Source organism: Aulonocara stuartgranti (genome assembly GCF_965226115.1).
Source record: "Aulonocara stuartgranti genome assembly, chromosome: 10".
Classification (NCBI taxonomy): domain Eukaryota; kingdom Metazoa; phylum Chordata; class Actinopteri; order Cichliformes; family Cichlidae; genus Aulonocara; species Aulonocara stuartgranti.
Genome location: NC_138946.1, coordinates 23,366,064 through 23,383,567, shown reverse-complemented (window position 1 = coordinate 23,383,567; position 17,504 = coordinate 23,366,064).

Here is a 17,504-nt window from a genome sequence, read left to right as displayed (position 1 = left end):
CACATACCGGTAGACATTGAGGGCTAGCAGGAGGGACCATGCGCTTACCTGCTGCTCTCTGGCAGGTAGCTCCATGCCCTCCTGGGTTTTAAATGCACCTTAGAACACACATGCATCAACACTACAATGAGCGGGTGGAGGGAGGTTTGGAGTCTTCTCTCACCCCCATTCTCTGCGACCTGCTGGAGCGGGGGGGGGCTAGGAGGAGGAGTTGGCCGTCCGACTGCGGTCTGGGGTGTGGGGCCTCCCTGCTGCTGCGGAGTCGGGGCGGTCTGCCTCCCCCCACCGCAGGGAAAAGGGTAATACCACCTGGGTCTGGGTGCAGTTCCCCCTCCAGGGGCAAGGGTACCTAGACCCGGTTTGTAGGGTACGCTTGGGGAGTGTGATCGTGTGTACAGCGTCTCTTTATGTCTGTCTCCACGTTGGTTGAGTGTGGAGTAAGTGCATATGAGAGCATGAGGGTGGGAATGGATGTTTGTATATGTGTGTGCCTGTATTTCTGTGTCTATATGTCAGGTTGGGTGTCAGGCGCCACCTCTCTGGGGACATCTCAGGCCCTCCAAGGTTTGGAGGCCTATCTCCCCCTACCACCACTTCCCCTGCCAGTGGCGGACTCCCTCAGACATCGGTGCGTTGGTGGTTCTTTGTGTCCGGGGATGGGCGTCCAGGTACACACCGGCTCACTCCTTGGCGGCCGCTTATCGGGGCCTGGAGCCTGGGGCTCGCTCGGGCCACTCACGGGCGCGTCACTGCAACTCCCCCTGGCTTCTGCTCCGCGGCTGCTGAGTGAGCCCTCATCTGGGACTCTCCTCAGCTCTTTCTGGGACAGTGGCGCGGCTGCCCCTCTGTTGGTCTTCCTTGGTCTCTTGTGTTCTGGGGGCCTCTGGATGTCTGGAGTTTTGATCTCCTCCATACCTGCTTCATGCCCTGGAGGACGGGGCTGTGGCCCCCCCACACCCTCTAGCAGATCATTACATGAAGGAACCTTTTTAAAAAAAACAAGCGCATCCATGCTCACAGGTGTACACATGGGTGATCACACCCACAAACTACACCCTTTTTGGCTCCTACCTCAAAGCACAGTGTTCTGTTGATCTTATGTGCTGCACAATAATGTTTAATATTTAGTATTTACTGTCATATTCCCATATATCATTGTGATGCTGTTTATTCTATTACTCTTGTTCTCTTCTGCTTGTTTTCTTTTTTCTTTCTCAGCAGGTGATCCAGGTGATCGATATATGCATTTTTTATTTCTTTTTTTTTTCTGCTCATTCTGTTGGTTTTTGTTTTTTGCCCTTCTCCCCCGTCCCTCTTCTCAGCTGTTTCTCTTTCCCTCTTTCTTTCTCCCCTTCTTTCCCCCAGTCAAGTCTGTCCCGTATTCAGCAAGTGAAAATAAAATAAACAATAAAAGGTGAATCAAATGGACCATTACGGCAAGGCTGGGATGGTCAATTTGGTAAAGTAAATCCGTTGGGCATCTTTCTTTGCCTTTAGACAACAATTCTGATGGTAAAAGAGCCAAACGGGACAGGCAAAAAAAAAAGAAAAAAAGAAAAAAAAGAAGTGGCTTTAGATCTGACTCTTACAGACAGGCATGCATGTCTCAGGGTGATTACACACTAACACATTGTGATTAATCACACACATTTGTATACATTTTATTAACAAGATAAAAAAAAAACACTATACAAAATGTGTTTTTGTGACAGGCCGCTAGTAACAAAGTGCTTAAAGATTTCAAATTGGTTCTTTCCCAAGTTTTCTGTTATGTGTACACATATTCCTTGAATTAGGTGCTTTTTAATTCTCCAATAATGGTCAGTGCAAAGTGTTTACACAAACAAACAAACAAACAAACAAGTGTTTACACAAACAAACAAACAAAAAACATTACTCAGAAAATGGTCAGGTACAAGAACTGGATTAAAAAGGATTGGAAAAAACAGATAATGTCCAATGAAATACTTTAGCGTGTGGCTCATGACTTTTGCACAGTACTGTAAATGTTATTAATAATGAAAGATATAAAGATGTAGCTTTCCCATTTTTAAAAAATTCCCATACACATTATTCTTTTCTTCTAGTGAAGGTGCCTCCTCCTTCAGACCTTAGGATAACTAATTTCTCAGACAGTGACATCACGGTGCGCTGGGAAGCTGCAGATGATGATGATGTTTCTTACCTCATTAAGTGGATCTCCCTAAGTGGAGGCGACCTGAGGCAGGTGGGGAAGAACTATTGAGTTGTTGGAGTACATATTATGAAATAAAAAATACAATATCTCAATAAACTGTTGTCCTGTGTCTTAAGGAGTATCAGATATCACTGTCTGCACTCTATGGAGATGGAGCTCAGAGTGAAGCTGTGGCCGTACGCTATAGCACCTGTGAGTCACACATTTTAACTATATCAGCTGCTGGTGGGAGCAGGCTCTCATGGATCTTTCTGGATATTTGCAGCGGGGACATGCTGGGGTCATTTTGGAGCAGGTTAATTTGTGTGCGCCACGTGTCATAATCAGTTTTGTTGTTAGGTCTGGGAACCTTACCGGAGAAGGTACGGAGTCTAACCTGGGACTGGATGTGTTTGACATCTTGCCTTCGTACGATATGCTCTACCACGACCTTCTGAATGTCAGGTGGATTCAAATCACTTACTGAAAGGGACGCACAGGCTTAAGCAGACAAAGAAGGAAATCGGGTAAACCCTCCAGCACTCATTTCTGTGTCCATTTTGGGCTAAAAACAAAAACACCTCATAACTACCTGTGGATGCTGGCTGAGCCTCTGAAGGTTGAGTGATATGTCATTAAGCAGGTAGTCAGAGTTCTCATTGATCAGTTCCTTGAGGGAAGTGTATCCACAGGCCTTACTGATGTCCTACATGGAGCTCAGCGCCGCCTGGCTCACCAGCAGTGTCTCCTCACCAGCTTTCTCCAGCACAGGATACAGCGAGGCCATCAACAAGGCACAGAAATTGCGGCCCACTGGCTGAGCACAGCAGGCGATTCCCCCGAGTTGGATGCACAGCTGACAGATGTTGCTGTTGAGCTAATGGATCATGGATGCAGATGTTGATGATGAAGGAATCACTTGGAGAGAGCTTGTATTTGAGTTGCTGGCATCACTGTTGTATATCGAGGGGAGTCTGGATGGACCGAGCAGCTACGCAAAGAGACAAAACCTGTGTTAAAGCACTGCTTTCTAACCACTTTTACACATGCACTGCAGCTCTGAAGTTTTCAAGATATTGTCCATGCACGTGAGAACGCAAATGTCTGACACAGTTAGATCAAACATTAAACAGCCTTTAGCCTTCCTGCTCCTGAGTGAAAGCCTGTATTATATCTGACTGTGCTCATGTGGGGATAAGACAGATTAGCCTTTTCTCAAAGTGAAGAGTGGGGGCCAATTTAGGATCTTCACTCAAATTTAAAATACAAGGGAAACTGATGTATTTCCTTAAATAAACAAAAACCACACAAGCGCTTATAAAATGCTCATCCTACCCAGTCATATGCAAAGTGTTAGAATCAACGTGTGATCCACCTGCCACTAAGAGATATTATTTCTCTTTGGTAGATGGAAAAAATGGAATCAAACTCACTGTCAGTAGCTACAACAGCACATTTGTTATAATATGATGAATCAAGCATTTAGATATTAAATAGTATTGAGGGAGACAGGATCAAATACAGTGGGGCAAAAAAGTATTTAGTCAGCCACCAATTGTGCACGTTCTCCCACTTAAAAATATGAGAGAGGCCTGTCATTTTCATCATAGGTATACCTCTAACTTGTCCGAGTTTTAAAGAACTGATTTGCAAATTATGGTGGAAAAGAAGTATTTGGTCACCTCATTTTTTGCCCCACTGCGTAATATACAAAGATATTTGTGGCAACTCGATGTGCTTTGTCCACTTTTATTATCGGATTGCTCTGTTAACCAAAGGGAATACCTCAGTTTATTGTATGTTTGACTATAATTTACAAAAAGACTAAAGCATCATTTCTTATCTTTTCTACAATAACTATGAAATGAACAAATGGAGAGTGCTCGCTCAAGTCATGGATCAAGTGACTTAAAGGGCCGTTTTCAAAGAAAACTAAAAGTGTATAAGCAACCAAGGAAGTGAGTCCTACCTGGCCACTGGACAACATTCAGTGACAGTGCACTTGCTGGCATCTCCAGTGGGCAGAGCCCTGATTCAGTAGGGTGAATAAGGGATCTTGTCTCCTCCGTACTTAATGAGAGTGGTGTATCTGTCAGTCATGTCTGGCACATAAAACACCAGGTAGGTCCCATCATGGCTGTCACAGATATCTGCTTCTTGGGCTTCCCCTCTGGGTCCTTCAGGAGAAAACAAAAACTGTTACCTAAATATCAATGCTTTGAATACATTATTGTGTGGTCCACGTTCATGCACTCACAGTGATCTGCACTGCCAGCAGTCCCTCACCTGCATCTTTGGCATCAATGGTGACCTTCACTGGCAGAGAGGTGGGCGCTCCAGTGGTGTTAAGGCCGGATCCACTTGCACGCACCTTGCTGGTATCATGGGTGGGCAGCACCTTCACCTTGTAAGGGCGGACCAAAGGGGAGAGAAGACAACTGGCTGTGGAATACAGTCTCACAAATGAAAGGAGCCTTATTTACAGAACCGAGTAAACCACGCAAAGAGTTTTCCATTTTCAAAGCTGGCCAGAGTGGAACACTGTAACATGTAACACCTAGAAGGTTCAGATGGCTGCAGTACTTTGCTAATTTGGATCAAATGTTTGGGGGGAAAATGTAATTAAATCAAGTGATTGTAATGCTGTTACTTCCGTTGTGTAGTTAACCATCTATCATTTTAGATGTTTCATTAGCAGCCTGATGAAATTAGCTGTGTAGTTAGCCGACTTCTGCCATCCAAACAGATGAGGTGAATTATGCAGATCACTAGCACAGTACACAGATTACCACTTCTTATTCCAGCCAGACTTCAGGTACTTCATTCGAATCATGCAGTAACAACAAAGATTTATTACTACTGGCTTTTTAAATTGTGCTTCTTCTGTTCTAGAAAAACAGAAACATGTGATCACAGGGTTTTGTTTTTTTCAATGACATTTGTGTTGGTTGTGTCGGTTGCAGGCAAACATTTATCATAATGGTTAGATATTAGGAAATAGCTTAAAATGTGTGCATATTTAACTTGTTGCACTGCCGTAGTGTTACCTGCGTGGGATCTCCTCATGAGCATATGACTGTACCCTGGATGATGATATGTGAGGAGCTTGAACTTGATTCGCTAACAGAAACTAATTTGGCTAGCTTAGCGCACATGTCTTGTGGCAAGATATATGCACTTAAATGTTTTAAGTCATTGGCTGTTCTGCCAAATTGCCACCAACCTGCAACTTTGTGAGCTGACTGTTTCGCGATTTTTGTGTTTTAGACAACAAAAATAAAAGAAAAAGATGTACAGATCCAGGCTTTTCCTTTACTGTGGTAGTCGCATAGAATGACGTCACTGACACTGGTTTAATATGAAAACAAACTTTGCAAAAAAAAGAAAGAAGAAGAAGTGAGTCGGCGTGTCATCTTTATCGAGCACCATACATGTTTTGCCTCACATTAAAATTATTATTTTTCCTTTTCAAAAATAATTTATATTCAGAGAAGTCAAATATAGCAAATTTGTACAGCTTACACGGCGGGCAGGTGGCGCAGAACACCTGCCGGCCCTTGGCAACTTGAAGCACAGACAGGCCCTGGTTCGAGTCGAGGCTCGAACACACTCACTGAGTTCAGGTCCTATCTGTGTCTTCAGTCTGCTAGGGGGATTCCTGGTCTGCGCAGGGAATCCCAATCCTTTTTTTTTCTTTTCTTTTTTGGGCTGTTGGGGCCTGTATTTACAAAGCTGGGACTATCTCCGTTGTCATGGCTACCAAGAACAACGCCAGCTTGGGGGAGAGCGGAGAGCCGATAAGCAAACACTCATTCATCCTTTCTCCTCTTTCGTTTCACAGCTGCTGCGGTGGGAAACGCTGGGACTTGTGTGGCTATGCAGTTTTTGCATTGTTGGCAACTTTTAAGGACCAGCCTTGAATTTTACACATTTGATAAGTGAAGCCTGGATATATAGTGAAGAGAGCTGGGATAATCTGGACAGAATCTGCAGGCTGCATCTCCAAATCACAAGTGGCTTTAGATCTGACTCTTACAGACAGGCATGCATGTCTCAGGGTGATTACACACTAACACATTGTGATTAATCACACACATTTGTATACATTTTATTAACAAGATAATAAAAAAAAACACTATACAAAATGTGTTTTTGTGACAGGCCGCTAGTAACAAAGTGCTCTCAAGGTTAAATACACATACCGGTAGACATTGAGGGCTAGCAGGAGGGACCATGCGCTTACCTGCTGCTCTCTGGCAGGTAGCTCCATGCCCTCCTGGGTTTTAAATGCACCTTAGAACACACATGCATCAACACTACAATGAGCGGGTGGAGGGAGGTTTGGAGTCTTCTCTCACCCCCATTCTCTGCGACCTGCTGCGGTCTGGGGTGTGGGGCCTCCCTGCTGCTGCGGAGTCGGGGCGGTCTGCCTCCCCCCACCGCAGGGAAAAGGGTAATACCACCTGGGTCTGGGTGCAGTTCCCCCTCCAGGGGCAAGGGTACCTAGACCCGGTTTGTAGGGTACGCTTGGGGAGTGTGATCGTGTGTACAGCGTCTCTTTATGTCTGTCTCCACGTTGGTTGAGTGTGGAGTAAGTGCATATGAGAGCATGAGGGTGGGAATGGATGTTTGTATATGTGTGTGCCTGTATTTCTGTGTCTATATGTCAGGTTGGGTGTCAGGCGCCACCTCTCTGGGGACATCTCAGGCCCTCCAAGGTTTGGAGGCCTATCTCCCCCTACCACCACTTCCCCTGCCAGTGGCGGACTCCCTCAGACATCGGTGCGTTGGTGGTTCTTTGTGTCCGGGGATGGGCGTCCAGGTACACACCGGCTCACTCCTTGGCGGCCGCTTATCGGGGCCTGGAGCCTGGGGCTCGCTCGGGCCACTCACGGGCGCGTCACTGCAACTCCCCCTGGCTTCTGCTCCGCGGCTGCTGAGTGAGCCCTCATCTGGGACTCTCCTCAGCTCTTTCTGGGACAGTGGCGCGGCTGCCCCTCTGTTGGTCTTCCTTGGTCTCTTGTGTTCTGGGGGCCTCTGGATGTCTGGAGTTTTGATCTCCTCCATACCTGCTTCATGCCCTGGAGGACGGGGCTGTGGCCCCCCCACACCATTGTGATTAATCACACACATTTGTATAAATTTTATTAACAAGATAAAAAAAAAACACTATACAAAATGTGTTTTTGTGACAGGCCGCTAGTAACAAAGTGCTTAAAGATTTCAAATTGGTTCTTTCCCAAGTTTTCTGTTATGTGTACACATATTCCTTGAATTAGGTGCTTTTTAATTCTCCAATAATGGTCAGTGCAAAGTGTTTACACAAACAAACAAACAAACAAGTGTTTACACAAACAAACAAACAAAAAACATTACTCAGAAAATGGTCAGGTACAAGAACTGGATTAAAAAGGATTGGAAAAAACAGATAATGTCCAATGAAATACTTTAGCGTGTGGCTCATGACTTTTGCACAGTACTGTAAATGTTATTAATAATGAAAGATATAAAGATGTAGCTTTCCCATTTTTAAAAAATTCCCATACACATTATTCTTTTCTTCTAGTGAAGGTGCCTCCTCCTTCAGACCTTAGGATAACTAATTTCTCAGACAGTGACATCACGGTGCGCTGGGAAGCTGCAGATGATGATGATGTTTCTTACCTCATTAAGTGGATCTCCCTAAGTGGAGGCGACCTGAGGCAGGTGGGGAAGAACTATTGAGTTGTTGGAGTACATATTATGAAATAAAAAATACAATATCTCAATAAACTGTTGTCCTGTGTCTTAAGGAGTATCAGATATCACTGTCTGCACTCTATGGAGATGGAGCTCAGAGTGAAGCTGTGGCCATACGCTATAGCACCTGTGAGTCACACATTTTAACTATATCAGCTGCTGGTGGGAGCAGGCTCTCATGGATCTTTCTGGATATTTGCAGCGGGGACATGCTGGGGTCATTTTGGAGCAGGTTAATTTGTGTGCGCCACGTGTCATAATCAGTTTTGTTGTTAGGTCTGGGAACCTTACCGGAGAAGGTACGGAGTCTAACCTGGGACTGGATGTGTTTGACATCTTGCCTTCGTACGATATGCTCTACCACGACCTTCTGAATGTCAGGTGGATTCAAATCACTTACTGAAAGGGACGCACAGGCTTAAGCAGACAAAGAAGGAAATCGGGTAAACCCTCCAGCACTCATTTCTGTGTCCATTTTGGGCTAAAAACAAAAACACCTCATAACTACCTGTGGATGCTGGCTGAGCCTCTGAAGGTTGAGTGATATGTCATTAAGCAGGTAGTCAGAGTTCTCATTGATCAGTTCCTTGAGGGAAGTGTATCCACAGGCCTTACTGATGTCCTACATGGAGCTCAGCGCCGCCTGGCTCACCAGCAGTGTCTCCTCACCAGCTTTCTCCAGCACAGGATACAGCGAGGCCATCAACAAGGCACAGAAATTGCGGCCCACTGGCTGAGCACAGCAGGCGATTCCCCCGAGTTGGATGCACAGCTGACAGATGTTGCTGTTGAGCTAATGGATCATGGATGCAGATGTTGATGATGAAGGAATCACTTGGAGAGAGCTTGTATTTGAGTTGCTGGCATCACTGTTGTATATCGAGGGGAGTCTGGATGGACCGAGCAGCTACGCAAAGAGACAAAACCTGTGTTAAAGCACTGCTTTCTAACCACTTTTACACATGCACTGCAGCTCTGAAGTTTTCAAGATATTGTCCATGCACGTGAGAACGCAAATGTCTGACACAGTTAGATCAAACATTAAACAGCCTTTAGCCTTCCTGCTCCTGAGTGAAAGCCTGTATTATATCTGACTGTGCTCATGTGGGGATAAGACAGATTAGCCTTTTCTCAAAGTGAAGAGTGGGGGCCAATTTAGGATCTTCACTCAAATTTAAAATACAAGGGAAACTGATGTATTTCCTTAAATAAACAAAAACCACACAAGCGCTTATAAAATGCTCATCCTACCCAGTCATATGCAAAGTGTTAGAATCAACGTGTGATCCACCTGCCACTAAGAGATATTATTTCTCTTTGGTAGATGGAAAAAATGGAATCAAACTCACTGTCAGTAGCTACAACAGCACATTTGTTATAATATGATGAATCAAGCATTTAGATATTAAATAGTATTGAGGGAGACAGGATCAAATACAGTGGGGCAAAAAAGTATTTAGTCAGCCACCAATTGTGCACGTTCTCCCACTTAAAAATATGAGAGAGGCCTGTCATTTTCATCATAGGTATACCTCTAACTTGTCCGAGTTTTAAAGAACTGATTTGCAAATTATGGTGGAAAAGAAGTATTTGGTCACCTCATTTTTTGCCCCACTGCGTAATATACAAAGATATTTGTGGCAACTCGATGTGCTTTGTCCACTTTTATTATCGGATTGCTCTGTTAACCAAAGGGAATACCTCAGTTTATTGTATGTTTGACTATAATTTACAAAAAGACTAAAGCATCATTTCTTATCTTTTCTACAATAACTATGAAATGAACAAATGGAGAGTGCTCGCTCAAGTCATGGATCAAGTGACTTAAAGGGCCGTTTTCAAAGAAAACTAAAAGTGTATAAGCAACCAAGGAAGTGAGTCCTACCTGGCCACTGGACAACATTCAGTGACAGTGCACTTGCTGGCATCTCCGGTGGGCAGAGCCCTGATTCAGTAGGGTGAATAAGGGATCTTGTCTCCTCCGTACTTAATGAGAGTGGTGTATCTGTCAGTCATGTCTGGCACATAAAACACCAGGTAGGTCCCATCATGGCTGTCACAGATATCTGCTTCTTGGGCTTCCCCTCTGGGTCCTTCAGGAGAAAACAAAAACTGTTACCTAAATATCAATGCTTTGAATACATTATTGTGTGGTCCACGTTCATGCACTCACAGTGATCTGCACTGCCAGCAGTCCCTCACCTGCATCTTTGGCATCAATGGTGACCTTCACTGGCAGAGAGGTGGGCGCTCCAGTGGTGTTAAGGCCGGATCCACTTGCACGCACCTTGCTGGTATCATGGGTGGGCAGCACCTTCACCTTGTAAGGGCGGACCAAAGGGGAGAGAAGACAACTGGCTGTGGAATACAGTCTCACAAATGAAAGGAGCCTTATTTACAGAACCGAGTAAACCACGCAAAGAGTTTTCCATTTTCAAAGCTGGCCAGAGTGGAACACTGTAACATGTAACACCTAGAAGGTTCAGATGGCTGCAGTACTTTGCTAATTTGGATCAAATGTTTGGGGGGAAAATGTAATTAAATCAAGTGATTGTAATGCTGTTACTTCCGTTGTGTAGTTAACCATCTATCATTTTAGATGTTTCATTAGCAGCCTGATGAAATTAGCTGTGTAGTTAGCCGACTTCTGCCATCCAAACAGATGAGGTGAATTATGCAGATCACTAGCACAGTACACAGATTACCACTTCTTATTCCAGCCAGACTTCAGGTACTTCATTCGAATCATGCAGTAACAACAAAGATTTATTACTACTGGCTTTTTAAATTGTGCTTCTTCTGTTCTAGAAAAACAGAAACATGTGATCACAGGGTTTTGTTTTTTTCAATGACATTTGTGTTGGTTGTGTCGGTTGCAGGCAAACATTTATCATAATGGTTAGATATTAGGAAATAGCTTAAAATGTGTGCATATTTAACTTGTTGCACTGCCGTAGTGTTACCTGCGTGGGATCTCCTCATGAGCATATGACTGTACCCTGGATGATGATATGTGAGGAGCTTGAACTTGATTCGCTAACAGAAACTAATTTGGCTAGCTTAGCGCACATGTCTTGTGGCAAGATATATGCACTTAAATGTTTTAAGTCATTGGCTGTTCTGCCAAATTGCCACCAACCTGCAACTTTGTGAGCTGACTGTTTCGCGATTTTTGTGTTTTAGACAACAAAAATAAAAGAAAAAGATGTACAGATCCAGGCTTTTCCTTTACTGTGGTAGTCGCATAGAATGACGTCACTGACACTGGTTTAATATGAAAACAAACTTTGCAAAAAAAAGAAAGAAGAAGAAGTGAGTCGGCGTGTCATCTTTATCGAGCACCATACATGTTTTGCCTCACATTAAAATTATTATTTTTCCTTTTCAAAAATAATTTATATTCAGAGAAGTCAAATATAGCAAATTTGTACAGCTTACACGGCGGGCAGGTGGCGCAGAACACCTGCCGGCCCTTGGCAACTTGAAGCACAGACAGGCCCTGGTTCGAGTCGAGGCTCGAACACACTCACTGAGTTCAGGTCCTATCTGTGTCTTCAGTCTGCTAGGGGGATTCCTGGTCTGCGCAGGGAATCCCAATCCTTTTTTTTTCTTTTCTTTTTTGGGCTGTTGGGGCCTGTATTTACAAAGCTGGGACTATCTCCGTTGTCATGGCTACCAAGAACAACGCCAGCTTGGGGGAGAGCGGAGAGCCGATAAGCAAACACTCATTCATCCTTTCTCCTCTTTCGTTTCACAGCTGCTGCGGTGGGAAACGCTGGGACTTGTGTGGCTATGCAGTTTTTGCATTGTTGGCAACTTTTAAGGACCAGCCTTGAATTTTACACATTTGATAAGTGAAGCCTGGATATATAGTGAAGAGAGCTGGGATAATCTGGACAGAATCTGCAGGCTGCATCTCCAAATCACAAGTGGCTTTAGATCTGACTCTTACAGACAGGCATGCATGTCTCAGGGTGATTACACACTAACACATTGTGATTAATCACACACATTTGTATACATTTTATTAACAAGATAATAAAAAAAAACACTATACAAAATGTGTTTTTGTGACAGGCCGCTAGTAACAAAGTGCTCTCAAGGTTAAATACACATACCGGTAGACATTGAGGGCTAGCAGGAGGGACCATGCGCTTACCTGCTGCTCTCTGGCAGGTAGCTCCATGCCCTCCTGGGTTTTAAATGCACCTTAGAACACACATGCATCAACACTACAATGAGCGGGTGGAGGGAGGTTTGGAGTCTTCTCTCACCCCCATTCTCTGCGACCTGCTGCGGTCTGGGGTGTGGGGCCTCCCTGCTGCTGCGGAGTCGGGGCGGTCTGCCTCCCCCCACCGCAGGGAAAAGGGTAATACCACCTGGGTCTGGGTGCAGTTCCCCCTCCAGGGGCAAGGGTACCTAGACCCGGTTTGTAGGGTACGCTTGGGGAGTGTGATCGTGTGTACAGCGTCTCTTTATGTCTGTCTCCACGTTGGTTGAGTGTGGAGTAAGTGCATATGAGAGCATGAGGGTGGGAATGGATGTTTGTATATGTGTGTGCCTGTATTTCTGTGTCTATATGTCAGGTTGGGTGTCAGGCGCCACCTCTCTGGGGACATCTCAGGCCCTCCAAGGTTTGGAGGCCTATCTCCCCCTACCACCACTTCCCCTGCCAGTGGCGGACTCCCTCAGACATCGGTGCGTTGGTGGTTCTTTGTGTCCGGGGATGGGCGTCCAGGTACACACCGGCTCACTCCTTGGCGGCCGCTTATCGGGGCCTGGAGCCTGGGGCTCGCTCGGGCCACTCACGGGCGCGTCACTGCAACTCCCCCTGGCTTCTGCTCCGCGGCTGCTGAGTGAGCCCTCATCTGGGACTCTCCTCAGCTCTTTCTGGGACAGTGGCGCGGCTGCCCCTCTGTTGGTCTTCCTTGGTCTCTTGTGTTCTGGGGGCCTCTGGATGTCTGGAGTTTTGATCTCCTCCATACCTGCTTCATGCCCTGGAGGACGGGGCTGTGGCCCCCCCACACCATTGTGATTAATCACACACATTTGTATAAATTTTATTAACAAGATAAAAAAAAAACACTATACAAAATGTGTTTTTGTGACAGGCCGCTAGTAACAAAGTGCTTAAAGATTTCAAATTGGTTCTTTCCCAAGTTTTCTGTTATGTGTACACATATTCCTTGAATTAGGTGCTTTTTAATTCTCCAATAATGGTCAGTGCAAAGTGTTTACACAAACAAACAAACAAACAAGTGTTTACACAAACAAACAAACAAAAAACATTACTCAGAAAATGGTCAGGTACAAGAACTGGATTAAAAAGGATTGGAAAAAACAGATAATGTCCAATGAAATACTTTAGCGTGTGGCTCATGACTTTTGCACAGTACTGTAAATGTTATTAATAATGAAAGATATAAAGATGTAGCTTTCCCATTTTTAAAAAATTCCCATACACATTATTCTTTTCTTCTAGTGAAGGTGCCTCCTCCTTCAGACCTTAGGATAACTAATTTCTCAGACAGTGACATCACGGTGCGCTGGGAAGCTGCAGATGATGATGATGTTTCTTACCTCATTAAGTGGATCTCCCTAAGTGGAGGCGACCTGAGGCAGGTGGGGAAGAACTATTGAGTTGTTGGAGTACATATTATGAAATAAAAAATACAATATCTCAATAAACTGTTGTCCTGTGTCTTAAGGAGTATCAGATATCACTGTCTGCACTCTATGGAGATGGAGCTCAGAGTGAAGCTGTGGCCGTACGCTATAGCACCTGTGAGTCACACATTTTAACTATATCAGCTGCTGGTGGGAGCAGGCTCTCATGGATCTTTCTGGATATTTGCAGCGGGGACATGCTGGGGTCATTTTGGAGCAGGTTAATTTGTGTGCGCCACGTGTCATAATCAGTTTTGTTGTTAGGTCTGGGAACCTTACCGGAGAAGGTACGGAGTCTAACCTGGGACTGGATGTGTTTGACATCTTGCCTTCGTACGATATGCTCTACCACGACCTTCTGAATGTCAGGTGGATTCAAATCACTTACTGAAAGGGACGCACAGGCTTAAGCAGACAAAGAAGGAAATCGGGTAAACCCTCCAGCACTCATTTCTGTGTCCATTTTGGGCTAAAAACAAAAACACCTCATAACTACCTGTGGATGCTGGCTGAGCCTCTGAAGGTTGAGTGATATGTCATTAAGCAGGTAGTCAGAGTTCTCATTGATCAGTTCCTTGAGGGAAGTGTATCCACAGGCCTTACTGATGTCCTACATGGAGCTCAGCGCCGCCTGGCTCACCAGCAGTGTCTCCTCACCAGCTTTCTCCAGCACAGGATACAGCGAGGCCATCAACAAGGCACAGAAATTGCGGCCCACTGGCTGAGCACAGCAGGCGATTCCCCCGAGTTGGATGCACAGCTGACAGATGTTGCTGTTGAGCTAATGGATCATGGATGCAGATGTTGATGATGAAGGAATCACTTGGAGAGAGCTTGTATTTGAGTTGCTGGCATCACTGTTGTATATCGAGGGGAGTCTGGATGGACCGAGCAGCTACGCAAAGAGACAAAACCTGTGTTAAAGCACTGCTTTCTAACCACTTTTACACATGCACTGCAGCTCTGAAGTTTTCAAGATATTGTCCATGCACGTGAGAACGCAAATGTCTGACACAGTTAGATCAAACATTAAACAGCCTTTAGCCTTCCTGCTCCTGAGTGAAAGCCTGTATTATATCTGACTGTGCTCATGTGGGGATAAGACAGATTAGCCTTTTCTCAAAGTGAAGAGTGGGGGCCAATTTAGGATCTTCACTCAAATTTAAAATACAAGGGAAACTGATGTATTTCCTTAAATAAACAAAAACCACACAAGCGCTTATAAAATGCTCATCCTACCCAGTCATATGCAAAGTGTTAGAATCAACGTGTGATCCACCTGCCACTAAGAGATATTATTTCTCTTTGGTAGATGGAAAAAATGGAATCAAACTCACTGTCAGTAGCTACAACAGCACATTTGTTATAATATGATGAATCAAGCATTTAGATATTAAATAGTATTGAGGGAGACAGGATCAAATACAGTGGGGCAAAAAAGTATTTAGTCAGCCACCAATTGTGCACGTTCTCCCACTTAAAAATATGAGAGAGGCCTGTCATTTTCATCATAGGTATACCTCTAACTTGTCCGAGTTTTAAAGAACTGATTTGCAAATTATGGTGGAAAAGAAGTATTTGGTCACCTCATTTTTTGCCCCACTGCGTAATATACAAAGATATTTGTGGCAACTCGATGTGCTTTGTCCACTTTTATTATCGGATTGCTCTGTTAACCAAAGGGAATACCTCAGTTTATTGTATGTTTGACTATAATTTACAAAAAGACTAAAGCATCATTTCTTATCTTTTCTACAATAACTATCAAATGAACAAATGGAGAGTGCTCGCTCAAGTCATGGATCAAGTGACTTAAAGGGCCGTTTTCAAAGAAAACTAAAAGTGTATAAGCAACCAAGGAAGTGAGTCCTACCTGGCCACTGGACAACATTCAGTGACAGTGCACTTGCTGGCATCTCCAGTGGGCAGAGCCCTGATTCAGTAGGGTGAATAAGGGATCTTGTCTCCTCCGTACTTAATGAGAGTGGTGTATCTGTCAGTCATGTCTGGCACATAAAACACCAGGTAGGTCCCATCATGGCTGTCACAGATATCTGCTTCTTGGGCTTCCCCTCTGGGTCCTTCAGGAGAAAACAAAAACTGTTACCTAAATATCAATGCTTTGAATACATTATTGTGTGGTCCACGTTCATGCACTCACAGTGATCTGCACTGCCAGCAGTCCCTCACCTGCATCTTTGGCATCAATGGTGACCTTCACTGGCAGAGAGGTGGGCGCTCCAGTGGTGTTAAGGCCGGATCCACTTGCACGCACCTTGCTGGTATCATGGGTGGGCAGCACCTTCACCTTGTAAGGGCGGACCAAAGGGGAGAGAAGACAACTGGCTGTGGAATACAGTCTCACAAATGAAAGGAGCCTTATTTACAGAACCGAGTAAACCACGCAAAGAGTTTTCCATTTTCAAAGCTGGCCAGAGTGGAACACTGTAACATGTAACACCTAGAAGGTTCAGATGGCTGCAGTACTTTGCTAATTTGGATCAAATGTTTGGGGGGAAAATGTAATTAAATCAAGTGATTGTAATGCTGTTACTTCCGTTGTGTAGTTAACCATCTATCATTTTAGATGTTTCATTAGCAGCCTGATGAAATTAGCTGTGTAGTTAGCCGACTTCTGCCATCCAAACAGATGAGGTGAATTATGCAGATCACTAGCACAGTACACAGATTACCACTTCTTATTCCAGCCAGACTTCAGGTACTTCATTCGAATCATGCAGTAACAACAAAGATTTATTACTACTGGCTTTTTAAATTGTGCTTCTTCTGTTCTAGAAAAACAGAAACATGTGATCACAGGGTTTTGTTTTTTTCAATGACATTTGTGTTGGTTGTGTCGGTTGCAGGCAAACATTTATCATAATGGTTAGATATTAGGAAATAGCTTAAAATGTGTGCATATTTAACTTGTTGCACTGCCGTAGTGTTACCTGCGTGGGATCTCCTCATGAGCATATGACTGTACCCTGGATGATGATATGTGAGGAGCTTGAACTTGATTCGCTAACAGAAACTAATTTGGCTAGCTTAGCGCACATGTCTTGTGGCAAGATATATGCACTTAAATGTTTTAAGTCATTGGCTGTTCTGCCAAATTGCCACCAACCTGCAACTTTGTGAGCTGACTGTTTCGCGATTTTTGTGTTTTAGACAACAAAAATAAAAGAAAAAGATGTACAGATCCAGGCTTTTCCTTTACTGTGGTAGTCGCATAGAATGACGTCACTGACACTGGTTTAATATGAAAACAAACTTTGCAAAAAAAAGAAAGAAGAAGAAGTGAGTCGGCGTGTCATCTTTATCGAGCACCATACATGTTTTGCCTCACATTAAAATTATTATTTTTCCTTTTCAAAAATAATTTATATTCAGAGAAGTCAAATATAGCAAATTTGTACAGCTTACACGGCGGGCAGGTGGCGCAGAACACCTGCCGGCCCTTGGCAACTTGAAGCACAGACAGGCCCTGGTTCGAGTCGAGGCTCGAACACACTCACTGAGTTCAGGTCCTATCTGTGTCTTCAGTCTGCTAGGGGGATTCCTGGTCTGCGCAGGGAATCCCAATCCTTTTTTTTTCTTTTCTTTTTTGGGCTGTTGGGGCCTGTATTTACAAAGCTGGGACTATCTCCGTTGTCATGGCTACCAAGAACAACGCCAGCTTGGGGGAGAGCGGAGAGCCGATAAGCAAACACTCATTCATCCTTTCTCCTCTTTCGTTTCACAGCTGCTGCGGTGGGAAACGCTGGGACTTGTGTGGCTATGCAGTTTTTGCATTGTTGGCAACTTTTAAGGACCAGCCTTGAATTTTACACATTTGATAAGTGAAGCCTGGATATATAGTGAAGAGAGCTGGGATAATCTGGACAGAATCTGCAGGCTGCATCTCCAAATCACAAGTGGC